The following is a 22601-nucleotide window of genomic DNA, read 5'->3' as shown; positions in this document are numbered from 1 at the left end:
AGTCTGGATCCTTGGGAGCAATTTCCAAACGCCTGAAGGTACCACGTTCATCTGTGCAAACAATAGTACGCAACTATAAACACCATGGGACCACGCAGCCGTCATACCGCTCAGGAAGGAGACCCATTCTGTCTCCTAGAGATGGTCCCGTGTGGCTCAGTTGGTAGAGCATGGCGCTTGCAATGCCAGGGTTGTGGGTTCAATTCCCACGGGGGGACCAGGGTTCAATTCCCACGGGGGGACCAGGATGAATATGTATGAACTTTCCAATTTGTAAGTCGCTCTGGATAAGAGCGTCTGCTAAATGACTTAAATGTAAATGTAATGAACGTACTTTGTTGCGAAAATTGCAAATCAATCCCAGAACAACAGCAAAGGACCTTGTAGGAAGGAAACCGGTATGAAATTATATATATCCACAGTAAAACAAGTGGCCTGCTGGAGGTCATTTTGCAGGGCTCTGGCAGTGCTCCTCCTTGCACAAAGGCGGAGGTAGCGGTCCTGCTGCTGGGTTGTTGCCCTCCTACGGCCTCCTCCACGTCTCCTGATGTACTGGCCTGTCTCCTGGTAGCGCCTCCATGCTCTGGACACTACGCTGACAGACACAGCAAACCTTCTTGCCACAACTCGCATTGATGTGCCATCCTGGATGAACTGCACTACCTGAGCCACTTGTGTGGGTTGTAGACTCCGTCTCATGCTACCACTAGAGTGAAAGCACCGCCAGCATTCAAGTGACCAAAACATCAGCCAGGAAGCATAGGAACTGAGAAGTTGTCTGTGGTCACCACCTGCAGAATCACTCCTTTTTTGGGGGTGTCTAGCTAATTGCCTATAATTTCCACCTTTTGTCTATTCCATTTGCACAACAGCATGTGAAATGTATTGTCAATCAGTGTTGCTTCCTAATTGGACAGTTTGATTTCACAGAAGTGTGATTGACTTGGAGTTACATTGTGTTGTTTAAGTGTTCCCTTTATTTTTTTGAGCAGTGTATTTACTAGTTAACAAAAAAAACACGTATGTCATTTAAAATATATTCACACCACCCAGTATTGTAATCAAATCTTAACAGAAAGCATGTAGTCAGTCCTTGGCTCAGAAAGTGTAGTAGTGTGGGCTCAATAGCATCACATTAGTGTGCAAGATCTTGAGAATCAGCTGTACATGTGATGGGAGATTGCACTGTGCATGCAGAGGGTTGCAATTCTATTGAATTGGGGATAGTTTAACCAAAATATGTCACAAGACCAAGAATTGCCTTATGTGTATCCCACAAAAAAAGGTTCACTGTTATAAGCTAACTTTTTTTGGTGAATTTAAGCTAAATTCCCAGGCTTAGCTTCCCATGGAATATTTAAGGAAATTTACCGGAAAGTTTCCGTCCCTTTGCAACCCTAGCTCTGACGCTGCTCAACAAGGCATCATTCATCTGCTCTGACGCTGCTCAACAAGGCATCATTCATCTGCTCTGATGCTGCTCAACAAGGCATCATTCATCTGCTCTGATGCTGCTCAACAAGGCATCATTCATCTGCTCTGACGCTGCTCAACAAGGTATCATTCATCTGCTCTGACGCTGCTCAACAAGGTATCATTCATCTGCTCTGACGCTGCTCAACAAGGCATCATTCATCTGCTCTGACGCTGCTCAACAAGGCATCATTCATCTGCTCTGACGCTGCTCAACAAGGCATCATTCATCTGCTCTGACGCTGCTCAACAAGGCATCATTCATCTGCTCTGACGCTGCTCAACAAGGCATCATTCATCTGCTCTGACGCTGCTCAACAAGGCGTCATTCATCTGCTCTGACGCTGCTCAACAAGGCATCATTCATCTGCTCCGACGCTGCTCAACAAGGCATCATTCATCTGCTCCGACGCTGCTCAACAAGGCATCATACATCTGCTCCGACGCTGCTCAACAAGGCATCATTCATCTGCTCCGACGCTGCTCAACAAGGCATCATTCATCTGCTCTGACGCTGCTCAACAAGGCATCATACATCTGCTCCGACGCTGCTCAACAAGGCATCATTCATCTGCTCCGACGCTGCTCAACAAGGCATCATTCATCTGCTCCGACGCTGCTCAACAAGGCATCATTCATCTGCTCTGACGCTGCTCAACAAGGCATCATTCATCTGCTCCGACGCTGCTCAACAAGGCATCATTCATCTGCTCCGACGCTGCTCAACAAGGCATCATTCATCTGCTCCGACGCTGCTCAACAAGGCATCATTCATCTGCTCCGACGCTGCTCAACAAGGCATCATTCATCTGCTCCGACGCTGCTCAACAAGGCATCATTCATCTGCTCCGACGCTGCTCAACAAGGCATCATTCATCTGCTCCGACGCTGCTCAACAAGGCATCATTCATCTGCTCCGACGCTGCTCAACAAGGCATCATTCATCTGCTCTGACGCTGCTCAACAAGGCATCATTCATCTGCTCCGACGCTGCTCAACAAGGCATCATTCATCTGCTCCGACGCTGCTCAACAAGGCATCATTCATCTGCTCCGACGCTGCTCAACAAGGCATCATTCATCTGCTCCGACGCTGCTCAACAAGGCATCATTCATCTGCTCCGACGCTGCTCAACAAGGCATCATTCATCTGCTCCGACGCTGCTCAACAAGGCATCATTCATCTGCTCCGACGCTGCTCAACAAGGCATCATTCATCTTCTCCGACGCTGCTCAACAAGGCATCATTCATCTGCTCCGACGCTGCTCAACAAGACATCATTCATCTGCTCTGACGCTGCTCAACAAGGCATCATTCATCTGCTCCGACGCTGCTCAACAAGGCATCATTCATCTGCTCCGACGCTGCTCAACAAGGCATCATTCATCTGCTCCGACGCTGCTCAACAAGGCATCATTCATCTGCTCTGACGCTGCTCAACAAGGCATCATTCATCTGCTCTGACGCTGCTCAACAAGGCATCATTCATCTGCTCCGACGCTGCTCAACAAGGCATCATTCATCTGCTCCGACGCTGCTCAACAAGGCATCGTTCATCTGCTCTGACACTGACTGATGCCGCTCAACAAGCCTGAGCAGAGAATGTAAAATCAAAAAACACCCACGCATGGTGACGCACAGTAACACCAGTCACAATGCACACCTTATGAAACAGTACTGAACACACAGTAACACCAGTCACAATGCACACCTTATGAAACAGTACTGAACACACAGTAACACCAGTCACAATGCACACCTTATGAAACAGTACTGAACACACAGTAACACCAGTCACAATGCACACCTTATGAAACAGTACTGAACACACAGTAACACCAGTCACAATGCACACCTTATGAAACAGTACTGAACACACAGTAACACCAGTCACAATGCACACCTTATGAAACAGTACTTAACACACAGTAACACCAGTCACAATGCACACCTTATGAAACAGTACTGAACACACAGTAACACCAGTCACAATGCACACCTTATGAAACGGTACTGAACACACAGTAACACCAGTCACAATGCACACCTTATGAAACAGTACTGAACACACAGTAACACCAGTCACAATGCACACCTTATGAAACGGTACTGAACACACAGTAACACCAGTCACAATGCACACCTTATGAAACAGTACTGAACACACAGTAACACCAGTCACAATGCACACCTTATGAAACAGTACTGAACACACAGTAACACCAGTCACAATGCACACCTTATGAAACGGTACTGAACACATAGCACACGAGCACCAAAAACACACGTTATCTGCGATGCGGACGTACATTAACATAATTGGAAAGAGCACGAACACACACACAATGCTCTCATCCTTCTCTTTCCCTCATTTTCTCAAAGCAATTATCACAGCGGTTCAGGTGGGCCTTCACGCACCAGGCTAAGCTCCATATTAGAGAAGTCCTTATTACAGACCTGTGCCTCTGCATCATACAGATAGTGTGTGGCATCTACAGCTAGCAACACCTGATAAGATGGAGGGAAAAGACAAGAAGAGAGGACAGCACCAAGGTCTTCTCCTCCACAGACAGACTAGATGTGCTATGTTTAGAAAGAGAGAAAAAACCTCAGGCTCACGTCAGAAGTCTTTGCCCTTCGTACGGAGCGGCTGTGGTGTGCTTCCATCTGACCACGATGGAACATGAATATTCCTAACTACAGCCTCTCGGAAAACACCTACAGTCCCGATCATAACTATTCAACCCCTATTGGATTTCTACACATTTTATTGTGTTAAAAGTGGGATTCAAATGGATTTGTCTTTTTTTTTTTGTCAATATACAAAAAAAAATAAAAAGAATAAATCAAATCTGTAAAGAAAAATAATAATTTAAAAAATATGAATGAACAATAAAACACTACTATACCTTGTTTAGATAAGTATTCACCAGAGTCAATACATGTTAGAATCACCTTTGGCAGCGATTACAGCTGTGAGTCTTATTAGGTCAGGCTCTTAGACCGTTCCACACCTGGATTGTACAATATTTGCCCTTTATTCTTTTCAACATTCTTCAAGAGCTGTCCAGATGTTGGGGATCGCGGCTAGACAGCCATTCTTTAAGTCAACATTGTAACGTGGCCACTCAGGAACATTCACCGTCTTCTTGGTTAGTAACATCAGTGTAGATTTCTCCTTGTATTGTTGGTTATTGTCCTGCTGAAAAGGTGAATTCATCTCTCAGTGTCTGGGTGTAAAGCAGACATGCAGGTTTTCCTCTAGAATTTTGCCAGTCCTTAGCTCCATTCTTATTATCTGTATCCTGAAACTCCTTCAGTGCTTGCCGATGTCAAGCACACCCTTTTCCTGGAGTCCATGATCAGCTCCTTTGTCTTGCTCACGATGAGGTAGAGGTTGTCCTGACGCCACACTGCCAGGTCTCTGACCTCCTCCTTGTATAGGCTGTCTCATCGTTGTCGGTGATCAGTAACCACTGTTGTGTCGTTATGAAAACGTAATGATGGTGTTGGAGTCGTGCTTGGCCAGGCAGTCGCGGGAGAACAGGGAGTACAGGAGGGGCCTAAGCAAGCACCCCTTTTTTCATTTTGACATGATGTATTTGGTGTAGATAAAAATAAATGATATGCATTTTAATCCCACTTTGTAACAAAACAATGTGAATAAAACATGGAGGGGGAGCGGGGGGTGAATACTGTACCAGTGGATAAGCACTACAGGGACCTGTTCAAATACTATAGTAATGCATCCTTCCTACCTTCCTTCCTTCCTTCCTTAACACAAGAACTGCAAGGCTTCCAGGGACCCGCCCCCCCTTTAAGCTAATGAGCTGTCATTCTGACTGCAACATTCTAACAGACACATTTCATATTATTGCAAAAATAATACATTTGGTTGTGTTATTAAAAGGTAACAGAATAAGGTTTTATTTCTAATAACAATACCGTTTTTCACTAGTTTATGTTACTGTTATATGTAAAAACATAGAAACAGTCAAGTGTTAAATAAAAACATTTTTTGTGGAATGCCTTTAGAACACGCTTACAAATTATTTTTAGAAGGAAAAAATTTAAAACAAGATGCACGGTCGGGAAAAACGTGCGGTCAAATGATGAAAACATCCATAGCCTAAACATCACTATAAATAGTGAAATTCAACACAAAAAAAGCAATAATGGCATAAAAATGAAATTAAGTGTCGATATGATAGCGGTCAAAAAGGTGATTATTTATACGCAAGATACCTTGTATGTACACTACCGGTCCAAAGTTTTAGAATACCTACTCAAGGTTTTTTTTTATTATTTTTATTATTTTCTACATTGTAGAATAATAGTGAAGACATCAAAACTATGAAATAACACATATGGAATCATGTAGTAACCAACAAAGTGTTAAATCAAAATATATTTTATATTTGAGATTCTTCAAATAGTCACCCTTTGCCTTGATGACAGCTTGGCACACTCTTGGCATTCTCTCATTCAGCTTCACCTGGATGCTTTTCCAACAGTCTTGAAGGAGTTCCCACATATGCTGAGCACTTAAAGAATGATTTGTACTAAATACAAAAGCTCTTAGTTTTAGAGATGTTCAGGACCAGTTTATTACTGGCCACCCATTCCAAAACAGACTGGAACTCTTTGTTAAGGGGTTCAGCGACTTCATTAGCTGTGGTTGCTGATGCGTATATGGTTGAATCATCAGCATACATGGACACACATGCTTTGTTTAATGCCAGTGGCAGGTCATTGGTAAAAATAGAAAAGAGTAGAGGGCCTAGAGAGCTGCCCTGCGGTACACCAAACTTTACATGTTTGACATTGGAGACGCTTCCATTAAAGAAAACCCTTTGAATTCTATTAAATAGATAGCTCTTGATAAGACAGAGGTTGAAAAGCTATAGCACTTAAGTTTTTTCAACAACACGCTTTGGTCAGTAAGTCTTCTTGATTTCATAGTTTTGATGTCTTCACTATTATTCTACAACGTAGAAAATAGTAAAAAATAAAAACCCTTGAAGGAGGAGGTGTTCTAAAACCTTCGACCGGTAGTGTACGTGTCAATATGACAGCAGTCAGAAGGCGAATTTGTTTCTTTTTCATCAAAATGGAGGCAACAAATTACAATAATTCTGAATGAAACTGGTCTGAATTACAATAATAATTACTCTAATGACCGATGTAAACAGATGAACAACTCTAGTAGTAACCTACATCTATTGAGACAAAACACTTGGATATCAAGTCTCAAACAGTCTTTGGTCTAATTGACATCTCTTTTGAACATTTAGGCTACTGGCACTGAGAAACTTAGAAAGCAACGCGGCAGGAGAAGGCCGACGTGTCTCTCGACAAAGCGGCGGGAGAAGGCCGACGTGTCTCTCGACAAAGCGGCGGGAGAAGGCCGACGTGTCTCTCGACAAAGCGGCGGGAGAAGGCCGACGTGTCTCTCGACAACGCGGCGGGAGAATGCCGACGTGTCTCTCTCAACGCGGCGGGAGAATGCCGACGTGTCTCTCTCAACGCGGCGGGAGAATGCCGACGTGTCTCTCGACAACGCGGCGGGAGAATGCCGACGTGTCTCTCGACAACGCGGCGGGAGAAGGCCGACGTGTCTCTCGACAACGCGGCGGGAGAAGGCCGACGTGTCTCTCGACAACGCGGCGGGAAAAGGCCGACGTGTCTCTCGACAAAGCGGCGGGAGAAGGCCGACGTGTCTCTCGACAAAGCGGCGGGAGAAGGCCGACATGTCTCTCGACAAAGCGGCGGGAGAAGGCCGACGTGTCTCTCGACAAAGCGGCGGGAGAAGGCCGACATGTCTCAACGCGGCGGGAGACGGTTGATGTGCAAATAGTAGCTGTGTTTTACGGAATTCCTGTCTCACCGCTCTCCTTTCCCACGGTGGGCTTGTCTAAAGTTCTCTTCCGGCCCAGAGTAGGTTCTGTATGTCCCAAACGGCACCTTATTCCCTAGACAGTGAGCTACTTCTGGTCCAAAGTAGTGCACTAAATATAAAAGGAATCGCATGCTGTTTGGGACACAGCCATGGAAAAAAAAATCAGACTGTCAACCATTCCTCGACTTCGAGGAGAAGGAGGTTGGAGTAATCACTGAAAGCTCAAAGTCACTGGTCTGAATTACAACTTGCGGTCGAGCTTTAGCGGGCAGATTGGTTTCCGCTTTCACCTGGCTGAGACCGAGCTGAAGTAAAGAATGTGTTGAGGCTCTTCCTGTTACAGATACTGTATCCTCCTACGGAGTTCTCTTTGATCTGTGAACAAGGGTTGACATTCTCTACAGGACCATGTGGAAACCAGACCACCACTTCAACACTTAATAACAAGGGGAGGTCTGTGTGTGTGTGTGTGTGTGTGTGTGTGTGTGTGTGTGTGTGTGTGTGTGTGTGTGTGTGTGTGTGTGTGTGTGTGTAACAAGGGTGGAGCCTCCAACACTGAGGTCCTGCCATGATCTACCTTGATGGACAAGAACTGAACCTCAAAAAGGGTCTTCTTTGCCAAACAGGGAGGGGTGAAGAGAGGGGGGAGGGGGGGTGAAGAGTGGGGGAGGGGACGGGTTGGGGGGGGGGGGTGGAGGTGGGCGGCGAGGGGGAATGAAGAAAAGCATTGTTGGACCGGGAGAGGCTTGCTCTCTCGGTCTCTCTCTCTCTACTGCTTGGCTATTCATCATGCGCTACTACTCAGGTCTGTCACTAAAGGCTTGATATGAACGCCAGGTACATGGTTCTCTCTTGTTTTGTTTTTTTCTTCAATGATTAATGGGGTGAATGTGCTCCTTACTGCCAATAGCTTCATAATACAGGAATTCAGAGATGGAGAAACACAAATCTAACAGGAAAAGCTGCTCCGATTGAGTTCTGTGTTTTTAAAAATTCGAAGGGGAATTAGGAAAGATTCAAGAGATGAGTTTGATCTGAAACAGTTAAATATAAATACTAAATGAACACAAACTGTTGGTGAAAACAGACTGTCATGATTTCTCTCTGAAGTACCATATTCTAAAATCAATAAAGATCCTGTTGGGACCGCCACGGAAACCTCGACTAGGCCGACACTCCGCCACGGAAACCTCGACTAGACCGCCACGGAAACCTCGACTAGACCGCCACGGAAACCTCGACTAGGCCGCCACGGAAACCTCGACTAGGCCGCCACGGAAACCTCGACTAGGCCGCCACGGAAACCTCGACTAGGCCGCCACGGAAACCTCGACTAGGCCGCCACGGAAACCTCGACTAGGCCGCCACGGAAACCTCGACTAGGCCGCCACGGAAACCTCGACTAGACCGCCACGGAAACCTCGACTAGACCGCCACGGAAACCTCGACTAGGCCGCCACGGAAACCTCGACTAGGCCGACACTCCGCCACGGAAACCTCGACTAGACCGCCACGTAAACCTCGACTAGACCGCCACGGAAACCTCGACTAGACCGCCACGGAAACCTCGACTAGGCCGACACTCCGCCACGGAAACCTCGACTAGACCGCCACGGAAACCTCGACTAGACCGCCACGGAAACCTCGACTAGACCGCCACGGAAACCTCGACTAGACCGCCACGGAAACCTCGACTAGACCGCCACGGAAACCTCGACTAGACCGCCACGGAAACCTCGACTAGACCGCCACGGAAACCTCAACTAGGCCGCCACGGAAACATCGACTAGGCCGCCACGGAAACCTCGACTAGGCCGCCACGGAAACCTCGACTAGACCGCCACGGAAACCTCGACTAGACCGCCACGGAAACCTCGACTAGACCGCCACGGAAACCTCGACTAGACCGCCACGGAAACCTCGACTAGACCGCCACGGAAACCTCGACTAGGCCGACACTCCGCCACGGAAACCTCGACTAGACCGCCACGGAAACATCGACTAGACCGCCACGTAAACCTCGACTAGACCGCCACGTAAACCTCGACTAGACCGCCACGTAAACCTCGACTAGACCGCCACGGAAACCTCGACTAGGCCGACACGGGAACCTCGACTAGGCCGCCACGGGAACCTCGACTAGGCCGACACTCCGCCACGGGAACCTCGACTAGGCCGACACTCCGCCACGGGAACCTCGACTAGGCCGACACTCCGCCACGTAAACCTCGACTAGGCCGACACTCCGCCACGGAAACCTCGACTAGGCAGACACTCCGCCACGTAAACCTCGACTAGGCCGACACTCCGCCACGGAAACCTCGACTAGACCGCCACGGAAACATCGACTAGACCGCCACGTAAACCTCGACTAGACCGCCACGTAAACCTCGACTAGACCGCCACGTAAACCTCGACTAGACCGCCACGTAAACCTCGACTAGGCCGACACGGGAACCTCGACTAGGCCGACACGGGAACCTCGACTAGGCCGACATTCCGCCACGGGAACCTCGACTAGGCCGACACTCCGCCACGTAAACCTCGACTAGGCCGACACTCCGCCACGGAAACCTCGACTAGGCAGACACTCCGCCACGGAAACCTCGACTAGGCCGACACTCCGCCTGTACCTTCTGCATATTATTCATTTTTTGGTAGAAATGTGAAAACCTTGATTAGAAATGAATCATTGATGAGATCAGCACTTTTCAGAAAAGACTTGAGACTGAAAAAAAAACTACAGATCGACTATGCAGAACAGAGAAACTATCAATTTACCCGCAGCAGCACGAAGTTCCTGCCAAGGTTCCATCTCTGTGTTGAAAAATGACCCAATCTGTATTGGTTTCCAATGGGATATTTGGTACACATGCTGCCACTTCTACAGGACAGCTAACCTGTGTTCCAAATGGCAGTTCATTCCCTACATAGTGCACGCCTTTATTCCCTATGTGCCCTGGTCAAATGTAGTGCACTACAAAGGGATTAGTAATAGGGTGCCATTTGAGAGGTATCTCTAGATGCAACAACTGTGGCCCGGCGCTTAGCCTGGGACTGACCTTTGACCCAACAGGTAACATGCATCACATCCAGTGAGAGTGCACCACTCTAAGGTAGCATCCCAAAGGACACCCTATTCCCTATATAGTGTACTACTTTAGACCAGAACCCTATAGAACCCTATTCCCTATACATAGGGCCCTACTTTAGACCAGAGCCCTATAGAACCCTATTCCCTATATATAGGGCACTACTTTAGACCAGGACCCTATTCCCTATATATAGGGCACTACTTTAGACCAGGACCCTATTCCCTATATAGTGCACTACTTTAGACCAGGACCCTATTCCCTATATAGTGCACTACTTTGACCAGGGCCCATAGGGGGGAAACGTGACAATTGAGACACAGCCCTATTCAAAGCACCCGATGTCACAGGAAGGCCAAAAAGATCATCAAGGACAACAACCACCCGAGCCACTGCCTGTTCACCCCGCTATCATCCAGAAGGCGAGGTCAGTACAGGTGCATCAAAGCAGGGACCGAGAGACTGAAAAACAGCTTCTATCTCATAGCCATCAGACTGTTAAACAGCCATCACTAACACAGAGAGGCTGCTGCCAACATTGAGACTCACTAGTCACTTTACACAACATTTACATATCTTACAATATATACATATGAGATGAGTAATGCATCTTATAGCATCTTAAAGCATCGTATAGCATCTTATACCATCTTATAGCAGCTTATAGCAGCTTATACCATCTTATACCAGCTTATAGCAGCTTATAGCATCTTACACCATCTTACACCATCTTGCACCATCTTGCCTATGCCGCTCGGTCATCGCTCATCCATATATTTATGTGTACATATTCTAATTCCATCTCTTTAGATTCGTGTGTATTAGGTAGTTGTTGTGGAATTGTTAGATGTTACTTGTTAGATATTGTTGCACTGTCGGGAACTAGAAGCACAAGCATTTCACTACACTCGCATTAACATCCGCATGTGACCTTTAACATTTGATTTGAGGTCAGTTTCTAGCATTATTATTGGGCACTTCCGCACAACTCCAGTCAATGGTCTTTTCCAGACAACTTATTCCCCCGATTGGTTACATTTAAACTCACTTCCGCACAACTCCAGTCAATGGTCTTTTCCAGACAACTTATTCCCCCGATTGGTTACATTTAAACTCACTTCCGCACAACTCCAGTCAATGGTCTTTTCCAGACAACTTATTCTCCGATTGGTTACATTTAAACTCACTTCCGCACAATTCCAGTCAATGGCTGTAGGACTTTGTTGGTTGACATTTAAAGCTTATGCTAGAAGCTGCAAATGACCCCATAGTTACTGTTTAGAAACATGTGAAATATCATCTTGGCTCCTTCGTCTCTCCCAGGGACCTGGAAGGCCGAAACATACATGGCATTCGGGGATCACTTTTACAAACCATTTCCATAAAAAATAAATAATAATGGAGGCAATAGGGTCAGGCCATCTCCCGGGAAAGGTCAGTCTGTCCTCCGGTAGAAACCATTACTGGAAGACAAAGTGGTGCGACGACAACTTTCCTCTGAATTCCAACTGACTGAGTGATGAAGAGTGCAGGAAGAAGGCCCTTTTTCAGAATCAACTCAAAACCCAAGAGACACTTGAACTGTGGAATATAATATATAGAGATGTTTCTCAAACTCCACTAACACTTGTACTGATGGAAACTTCCACATAATGTGGGTAGATCACCCTACACTGACTATAGAGACTACACTACCTAGTGTAGGCAGAGATAATGTAGGTAGATCACCCTACACTGACTATAGAGACTACACTACCTAGTGTAGGCAGAGATAATGTAGATAGATCACCCTACACTGACTAGGCTAAATTCCCAATCTGGCCCTCAAACCATCATGGTCACCTAATAATCCCCAGTTTACAATTGGCTCATTCATCCCCCTCCTCTCCCCTGTAACTATTCCCCGGGTCGTTGCTGCAAATGAGAACGTGTTCTCAGTCAACTTACCTGGTAAAATAACGGTAAAAGAAAAAAAGAAAAAGAGAGACTACACTACCTAGTGTAGGCAGAGATAATGTAGGTAGATCACCCTACACTGACTACACTACCTAGTGTAGGCAGAGATAATGTAGGTAGATCACCCTACACTGACTATAGAGACTACACTACCTAGTGTAGGCAGAGATAATGTGGGTAGATCACCCTACACTGACTATAGAGACTACACTACCTAGTGTAGGCAGAGATAATGTAGGTAGATCACCCTACACTGACTATAGAGACTACACTACCTAGTGTAGGCAGAGATAATGTGGGTAGATCACCCTACACTGACTATAGAGACTACACTACCTAGTGTAGGCAGAGATAATGTAGGTAGATCACCCTACACTGACTATAGAGACTACACTACCTAGCGTAGGCAGAGATAATGTGGGTAGATCACCCTACACTGACTAGAGAGACTACACTACCTAGTGTAGGCAGAGATAATGTGGGTAGATCACCCTACACTGACTATAGAGACTACACTACCTAGTGTAGGCAGAGATAATGTAGGTAGATCACCCTACACTGACTATAGAGACTACACTACCTAGTGTAGGCAGAGATAATGTAGGTAGATCACCCTACACTGACTATAGAGACTACACTACCTAGCGTAGGCAGAGATAATGTGGGTAGATCACCCTACACTGACTATAGAGACTACACTACCTAGTGTAGGCAGAGATCATGTAGGTAGATCACCCTACACTGACTATAGAGACTACACTACCTAGTGTAGGCAGAGATAATGTAGGTAGATCACCCTACACTGACTATAGAGACTACACTACCTAGTGTAGGCAGAGATAATGTAGGTAGATCACCCTACACTGACTATAGAGACCACACTACCTAGTGTAGGCAGAGATAATGTAGGTAGATCACCCTACACTGACTATAGAGACTACACTACCTAGTGTAGGCAGAGATAATGTGGGTAGGCCACCCTACACCTAGCAGCTAGCAGCCAGTCTGGGTCATTCCTAATCAACCACTAGAGATCTGTACAGAGCAGAGCCAACGGGTACCGACAACATCCCACGATGCTCCCTGCTCGGCTACACGCTATTCATTAGCATGTAAACGTACAAATTAATTGGTGCTTCGCTCTCTAGTGCGCTCTTCCCGCTCTCTCTCTCTCTCTCTCTCTCCGCAACCGTCACACACACACCAACAACATTAATCATCATCACTTTCATTTTGCTTATCCTGGAGAGGGCGAGAGAGCGAGGCTGCACCTTTCAAACAGGATGATCAGTCAGTCAGCAGCTGAGAGGGAGGAAGACTGCATGCTGTTTAAAGCTTCCCAGTGTGTGGTGCAGTTTTCTAACCTGGGAACTGATTAGCTGAACTCGATCAGTGTTTATCATGCTGCTGGGTTCGAAAGTCCAGGGTTTAAAGCACTCGGATTCATCACTGGTAAATAACAGAGAGAGAAAGAGAGTGATGGATATTGAGAGAGAGAGAGAGAGAGAGATATTGAGAGAGAGAGAGAGAGGGATATTGAGAGAGAGAGAGAGATATATTGAGAGAGAGAGAGAGAGAGAGGGAAATTGAGAGAGAGAGAGAGAGAGGGAAATTGAGAGAGAGAGAGAGAGAGAGTGAAATTGAGAGAGAGAGAGAAGAATATTGAGAGAGAGAGAGAGGGAAATTGAGAGAGAGAGAGAGAGAGATATTGAGAGAGAGAGAGAGAGAGAGATATTGAGAGAGAGAGAGAGAGAGATATTGAGAGAGAGAGAGAGAGAGATATTGAGAGAGAGAGAGAGAGAGAGATATTGAGAGAGAGAGAGAGAGAGATATTGAGAGAGAGAGAGAGAGAGAGATATTGAGAGAGAGAGAGAGAGAGATATTGAGAGAGAGAGAGAGAGAGATATTGAGAGAGAGAGAGATATTGAGAGAGAGAGAGAGAGAGATATTGAGAGAGAGAGAGAGAGAGATATTGAGAGAGAGAGAGAGAGAGATATTGAGAGAGAGAGAGATATTGAGAGAGAGAGAGAGAGAGAGAGAGATATTGAGAGAGAGAGAGATATTGAGAGAGAGAGAGAGATATTGAGAGAGAGAGAGAGATATTGAGAGAGAGAGAGAGAGAGAGAGATATTGAGAGAGCGAGAGAGAGAGATGGATATTGAGAGAGAGAGCGAGAGAGAGAACTAGAGAGAGCGAGAGAGAGAACTAGAGAGAGAGAGAGAGAGATCAATATGGTTTTGCCACATCATCACGCCATGCTAAGTCCATTTGGCACACAGCTGCCTGGGAGGCAATTCATTCTGTTCCATCTAAAAACAGGCCCTCATTTCCATGCCAATCAATGGCCAGACCATAGGAAGAGGAGGAGCCTCTTACATTTGGGCCTGAAGAGGAAAATTCCTAACTGACACTCATGTTACAACAGTCTCTCTTTTATCAAGATGGCAGAGGATATTAACATCTAACCAGACGCAATATTCACAAGCTAGGGAAACGAAACTTAGCGGGTGCGTCCCAATAATCTAATTTCTCCTGAAATGTACACTTGTTCACTACTTAAAAAAACAAATGTAAAAGCATTGGACTGGTAGAGGCAGGGGCTAGCTAGAGGGAGTTTCCACTATATGTGGAATGTGTACCAGTCATTTCCTTTGAAAAATCAGAGAAGGGAACCAGTTCAGTCTTTGGGAGGACGGAGCCATGGCCTAAAGCTTTAGCCTAGTCTGAGATTCAGCTGCTTTCACTTCTACAGTATCAGCACGATAAAGAGTTTATATGATATAAATCACATTTATACCTTCCAGATATGTTTCCTCTTTCTCTACGACAGAGTCCAGAGCCAACTTGCCCTCCTTTCTTGTCACAACCACCCACAGACAGACAGACAGAATTTTTTTTTACTGAGCTCCTCAGTAAGGCCATTCAATCAATCAATCAAATGTATTTATATAGCCCTTTTTACATCAGCTGATATCTCAAAGTGCTGTACAGAAACCCAGCCTAAAACCCCCAAACAGCAAGCAATGCAGGTGTAGAAGCACGGTGGCTAGGAAAAACTACCTAGAAAAGGTCAGAACCTAGGAAGAAACCTAGAGGCTCTACGGCCAATATTTGTCTATGGCGATTGCATGGCTGTGTGCTCAATTTTATACACCTGTCAGAAACGGGTGTGGCTGAAATGGTCCGCATACTACACCTTCCCTGAACAATAAGGTAGACAATACAACAACACATCACACTCTGAGAAACAAACTGACTGGGGGGAAAAGAAAATCACAGCATAGAACTGATCTACGGTCTGTGAATAACAATGCCTTAGCAAAGGTGATCGCCTACAATCAGTAAAAGCTCAACGGCTTGAATACATGACTGTACAACAGACATGATATAAACCTGCCAATGAACAGGAAGATGATGCACGGTCAGCCTGGATGCAGCAGAAGTGGGAGGACATCACAAGGCATATTAGTGATGTTAGTCAACTAACAGGATGAACACACGTCCGTGGGCAGGTAGCTAAGAGAAGGTATTTACCTAAACGGTTTACAAAATAAATGTCATCATATCGTATGTTAGCAGCCAAGGGTGATATGGACGTCCCAAACCAGGAAACGAGCAGAACCAAAGACTTTTGCGTTCCAAATGGCACCCTATTCTGTGCGCTACTTCCTGGTCAATACTGGCGGTGCGCTACTTCCTGGTCAATACTGGCGGTGCACTACTTCCTGGTCAATACTGGCGGTGCGCTACTTCCTGGTAATAATACTGGCGGTGCGCTACTTCCTGGTCAATACTGGCGGTGCGCTACTTCCTGGTCAATACTGGCGGTGCGCTACTTCCTGGTCAATACTGGCGGTGCGCTACTTCCTGGTCAATACTGGCGGTGCGCTACTTCCTGGTCAATACTAGCGGTGCGCTACTTCCTGGTCAATACTGGCGGTGCGCTACTTCCTGGTCAATACTGGCGGTGCGCTACTTCCTGGTCAATACTGGCGGTGCGCTACTTCCTGGTCAATACTGGCGGTGCGCTACTTCCCGGTCAATACTGGCGGTGCGCTACTTCCCGGTCAATACTGGCGGTGCGCTACTTCCCGGTCAATACTGGCGGTGCGCTACTTCCCGGTCAATACTGGCGGTGCGCTACTTCCCGGTCAATACTGGCGGTGCGCTACTTCCCGGTCAATACTGGCGGTGCGCTACTTCCCGGTCAATACTGGCGGTGCGCTACGTCCCGGTCAATACTGGCGGAGCGCTACGTCCCGGTCAATACTGGCGGATCGCTACGTCCCGGTCAATACTGGCGGATCGCTACTTCCCGGTCAATACTGGCGGATCGCTACTTCCCGGGTCAATACTAGTGGAGCGTTACTTCCCGGTCAATACTGGCGGTGCGCTACTTCCTGGTCAATACTGGCGGTGCACTACTTCCTGGTCAATACTGGCGGTGCGCTACTTCCTGGTAATAATACTGGCGGTGCGCTACTTCCCGGTCAATACTGGCGGTGCGCTACTTCCCGGTCAATACTGGCGGATCGCTACTTCCCGGTCAATACTGGCGGATCGCTACTTCCCGGTCAATACTGGCGGATCGCTACGTCCCGGTCAATACTGGCGGATCGCTACGTCCCGGTCAATACTGGCGGATCGCTACTTCCCGGTCAATACTGGCGGATCGCTACTTCCCGGGTCAATACTAGTGGAGCGTTACTTCCCGGTCAATGCTAGTGAGTCGTTACTTCCCGGTCAATACTAGTGGAGCGCTACTTCCCGGTCAATACTAGTGGATCGCTACTTCCCGGTCAATACTAGTGGATCGCTACTTCCCGGTCAATACTAGTGGATCGCTACTTCCCGGTCAATACTAGTGGATCGCTACTTCCCGGTCAATACTAGTGGATCGCTACTTCCCGGTCAATACTAGTGGATCGCTACTTCCCGGTCAATACTAGTGGATCGCTACTTCCCGGTCAATACTAGTGGATCGCTACTTCCCGGTCAATACTAGTGGATCGCTACTTCCCGGTCAATACTAGTGGATCGCTACTTCCCGGTCAATACTAGTGGATCGCTACTTCCCGGTCAATACTAGTGGAGCGCTACTTCCCGGTCAATACTAGTGGATCGCTACTTCCCGGTCAATACTAGTGGATCGCTACTTCCCGGTCAATACTAGTGGATCGCTACTTCCCGGTCAATACTAGTGGATCGCTACTTCCCGGTCAATACTAGTGGATCGCTACTTCCCGGTCAATACTAGTGGATCGCTACTTCCCGGTCAATACTAGTGGATCGCTACTTCCCGGTCAATACTAGTGGATCGCTACTTCCCGGTCAATACTAGTGGATCGCTACTTCCCGGTCAATACTAGTGGATCGCTACTTCCCGGTCAATACTAGTGGATCGCTACTTCCCGGTCAATACTAGTGGATCGCTACTTCCCGGTCAATACTAGTGGATCGCTACTTCCCGGTCAATACTAGTGGATCGCTACTTCCCGGTCAATACTAGTGGATCGCTACTTCCCGGTCAATACTAGTGGATCGCTACTTCCCGGTCAATACTAGTGGATCGCTACTTCCCGGTCAATACTAGTGGATCGCTACTTCCCGGTCAATACTGGTGGATCGCTACTTCCCGGTCAATACTGGTGGATCGCTACTTCCCGGTCAATACTAGTGGATCGCTACTTCCCGGTCAATACTAGTGGAGTGCTACTTCCCGGTCAATACTAGTGGTGCGCTACTTCCCGGTCAATACTAGTGGAGCGCTACTTCCCGGTCAATACTAGTGGAGCGCTACTTCCCGGTCAATACTAGTGGAGCGCTACTTCCCGGTCAATACTAGTGGAGCGCTACTTCCCGGTCAATACTAGTGGAGCGCTACTTCCCGGTCAATACTAGTGGAGCACTACTTCCTGGTCAATACTGGCGGTGCGCTACTTCCTGGTCAATACTAGGGGAGCGCTACTTCCTGGTCAATACTAGGGGAGCGCTACTTCCTGGTCAATACTGGCGGTGCGCTACTTCCTGGTCAATACTAGCGGTGCGCTACTTCCTGGTCAATACTGGCGGTGCGCTACTTCCTGGTCAATACTAGCGGTGCGCTACTTCCTGGTCAATACTGGTGCAGGGAAGAATAGTAATACTTTGGTGGGGTTTGATATTTGTCAATAATTTAAATTGGAAATATTTTTTTTTGCATATCCCAACTCTCCCTGAGACACAGTCAGGGCCTGCCATTATCAATCACCCCCTGCAGCTGTGGAAGCAGAGTAGCACAGAGCTCAGCCAGCCACAGGAAAACAACTGAGGGTGCATCCTAAAAAGGTCAGTGCTTGACTTGAGCCGACTTGAGCCGCTGGGCCGACAATTCACATTTTTGGGGAACTGCGTACCGGCTCCTCTATATAACAAAGTGGCCTATCACCGGCCCGGATTCACACACAGCGTCAAAGGTTGAACAATGCAGGATCTGCATTGAATAGCAGAGTGGGCATTCAAGTCCTGATTCCGCTTCGTTCTACTTTATTTGTCACAAGTCTATGAATCCGGTGTATGAGTAGACTGTTCTAGTTTGAGAATCCGGTCTGTGAATCCCGGTGTATGAGTAGACTGTTCTAGTTTGAGAATCCGGTCTGTGAATCCCGGTGTATGAGTAGACTGTTCTAGTTTGAGAATCCGGTCTGTGAATACGGTGTATGAGTAGACTGTTCCAGTTTGAGAATCCGGTCTGTGAATCCCGGTGTATGAGTAGACTGTTCCAGTTTGAGAATCCGGTCTGTGAATCCCGGTGTATGAGTAGACTGTTCCAGTTTGAGAATCCAGTCTGTGAATTCCCGGTGTATGAGTAGACTGTTCCAGTTTGAGAATCCGGTCTGTGAATCCGGTATATGAGTAGACTGTTCCAGTTTGAGAATCCGGTCTGTGAATCCAGTGTATGAGTAGACTGTTCCAGTTAGAGAATGCGCAGATTGAGAAAACGCAAGCTTGAATGTTATCAAATGAGGTTGTCAAATGAGAGTTCCTTACAGTCATGAAAATCCTGGAAAAGTCCTGGAATTTTTAAATTGTGTTATTAAAATATTTGTTCAATCAGTTAAAATGGGCGGGGGAGGGGGGCGGGATCAGGTAGCCTATAAAATAATGATAGACTATATAGCCAATTCAAAACACAGCTCGTAATCTCGCTAGTTAACTATTCAGCTATAAGCATTAATGTCATTACCGTCTTGTTTCCAACCGGCTCTGTTGAGAAGTACATCTGACACCATAACAGGAAACCTGACATTCCTCTCTATTAAAACAGTAGGCTAACCCGGTAATTTCAGCAATGAAAAAATAATATTCTAAATGGACAAATAACTTCCATGCTGTGCATAGATCTCCCCTGAAATATGAATATTTTAGCCGTATAAAAAGGTTATAGATTTTTTTTAAATGTCTTCGTACTTTGTTTTGAAGTAACCTACCTTATCCATTTCTATCCCAGATTCATTGAATGAGAGAATAATTGTATATTGAAAGTATTTGGCTGTGATGCTGCAATATTTTATATTAATGACGGCGAACCGTCCCCCGTCTAACACACCACATCTGTTACTCAACAAGACCTTGATGAAACAGACACACCCAGCTCTCCAGATGGAGGGATGACCACACGGGTTTTATACAGTAGCCTAACAATGTGGTTATTCTACTTTGAGGGAGGTTAAGTGCCTTGATCAAGGGCACAACGGCACGAGAGAGTAGGCTACATGAGGTCAGAGACCAGCAGCAATACCACATTGAACCGGACTTTTTCCACGTAGGCTATTTTGACTGCATTTACAAAGGGAGACCAATTCTGATATTTGTTTCACTAATTGGTCCTTTGACCAATCAGATAAGCTATGGAAAAAAGATATTCTGTGAAAAGATCTGATGTGATTGGTCAAAAGACTAATTAGTGGAAAACCATATCAGAATTGGGCTGCTTGACTAGACACAGCCATAGAGATATCATCAATTACTGGTCTTGGATAATTTGGTTAAAAGTCATGGAGAAGTCATGGAAAAGTAATGAATTTTCCATTAGTCAAAATGTGTGAATAAACCCTTAACAGTCAGAGGTCTCTATAGCATAACGTAATTTGTGAATTTCTGTGAACAAAGTCTAATGGACCGTGGGCGGGCTGTTGGCACCGAGTCACCAGAATATGAATAAACACACATCAACCACTTTCTACCAGCATCTCCATCGCTATAACAGCCAGGGGGTTCAAAACATGATGTCGTATCAATCATATATATTCTATACCAGATATAGCCATACCATCATCCTATCTCTTTCTGTCTTTGCCTATTGCCAATAAAGAGTAAACCAGAGGAGCCTTTGATGCATACGCCAAGTAGCCTATCTGTCATCACAATTTATTTCCAACATGACACAGAGAAGTTATACGTTTTGTCAACAGCTGTCGGGAATAGTGTGCACTGAGAAATACATTTTTATTTATTTTTTAATGTTGGACCCATTCCCTTAAGTTATGGTTAGTGCAAGCAGCCCATGGCAGAACATCTGGGAGGTAGACCTACCTCATGGCTGGTTGCCGAGATTCATAATATTGTCTTGATTAATTCAGCTACATAATAATCCCCGAAGGCCAAGTGTAGCAGGCTTCCCTCGGAACACTTTTACACATTATGACGTTTGCATAATTCCGTTCAATATTTCCTGTGTTGACCAGTAGCTATTCCACATCAATAGTCTACAGGCAGGGTGTCTTCTGATGTGGAAATATCTAAAAAGGTAAAAGACTGACGACGTGATTTTTAATTACGGTAGCTATGTCAGTCTTCTGTGGACAACCGCAATAACAGCAACGTTTGTTGTTTTAGTTGTGCGCAAATCAACAGTTACTGTTGATTTCAATGTAAAAAAAATAAAAAATAAATAAATAAAAACATTACTGATATGCTGCAGAAGAACAATAAATGTATCTGGTTAAAACACGAGAACATAACTGCCAATACGGAGACACAACACTCGATTCATTTAGATGTCTATTTGAAAATGGGCTTGACAGATGATGATTATTGTGCCAAGATGCATGATACATCTTCTGTCTTCATACACCGGGTGGCATGTGCCAAAACATTCTACAATGATGCCAAGCTATCAGCGCATTTCACAGATTCACCAACTATTCAAAATGTCTGAGCTAAAACGAAAATTGACGGGCGGCTTTTCTTTAAGACCTCCGATTTGGTAATGCTCAAAATGAGTAGTGGTTAACCTACTAGGTAGAGTTAGACAGTCGCGGTTAGCGCCGCTGAAGCTGGAAGAGAAGTGGGAAAAGAGAAGGGCATTGCTACCCAGTCGGAATCTTTCACTTGGCACAATATAACCACCCACCTAATGTAGCGGATCCAGCGCCGGAGACAGTTGATCAAGCTGCTTATTTAATAGTTGAACACCGTTGCTCGTACATTCCATCCGTTCTAATTGCTCCCCTGTTGTTCCACTGCTCCGACACACAATAATACTTGGTACTGCTTTCTCTTCAGTTGTATCGCTGCAAACGCGTATCCCCTGCTTTACGATACTGTGGTGTAATCATTCGTCCACACAGTTGTACACAGTTGCGTTTTTACAACGAAAACGAGAGTTTCTATTGGACTAATTCAGTTAGGTCCTTCCCGTTTCGTTCAGTTTGCTTCCGTTTATGAAACATTTTGCAACAAAATTGGGATAATGAATACACCCCTGGTGCCCTGTAATTGAAAGCCGGTTTGCGATTGGACCACCTGCAGAAGACAAATCATAATGTGTCATGGCAGAGGGTTGGTTGAAAGCTTTGAAGGGCGGGATTAGAATGTACCAATGTTTTTAAAGAGACAGGGAACTCCATTTTAAATATTTGCGCAACAGCTCACGGCAAAATATTGGAGCGTCATAAAGCACTGCAAAATATTGGAGCGTCATAAAGCACTGCAAAATATTGGAGCGTCATAAAGCACTGCAAATTATTGGAGCGTCATAAAGCACTGCAAAATATTGGAGCGTCATAAAGCACTGCAAAATATTGGAGCGTCATAAAGCACTGCAAAATATTGGAGCGTCATAAAACACTGTAAAATATTGGAGTGTTATAAAAGCTAACAGTATTTTAATAAATACAAATGTCATAATTGATTTACTC

At 45.9% G+C, this 22601-nt stretch overlaps 1 protein-coding gene across 5 annotated transcripts in view; it reads right to left on the bottom strand.

Annotated features, from left to right (window-relative positions):
* LOC129831642 (protein-tyrosine sulfotransferase 1-like) overlaps positions 1-22083 on the bottom strand; it is a 76118-nt gene extending 54035 nt beyond the window's left edge. Inside the window, exon 1 of one of the 5 annotated variants that reach the window (XM_055894992.1) lies at positions 21815-22083. The gene's annotated coding sequence lies outside the window, so the exon portion shown is untranslated. The remainder of the gene's footprint in view (positions 1-21814) is intronic. The other 4 variants (XM_055894993.1, XM_055894995.1, XM_055894997.1 and 1 more) reach the window with 4 other exon arrangements.
* Positions 22084-22601: the final 518 nt, after the last annotated feature.

This window comes from Salvelinus fontinalis, chromosome 33, assembly GCF_029448725.1.
Source record: "Salvelinus fontinalis isolate EN_2023a chromosome 33, ASM2944872v1, whole genome shotgun sequence".
Taxonomy (NCBI): domain Eukaryota; kingdom Metazoa; phylum Chordata; class Actinopteri; order Salmoniformes; family Salmonidae; genus Salvelinus; species Salvelinus fontinalis.
Note: the sequence above shows the minus strand (reverse complement) of the source record. Positions and strands in the feature narration are given on the sequence as shown.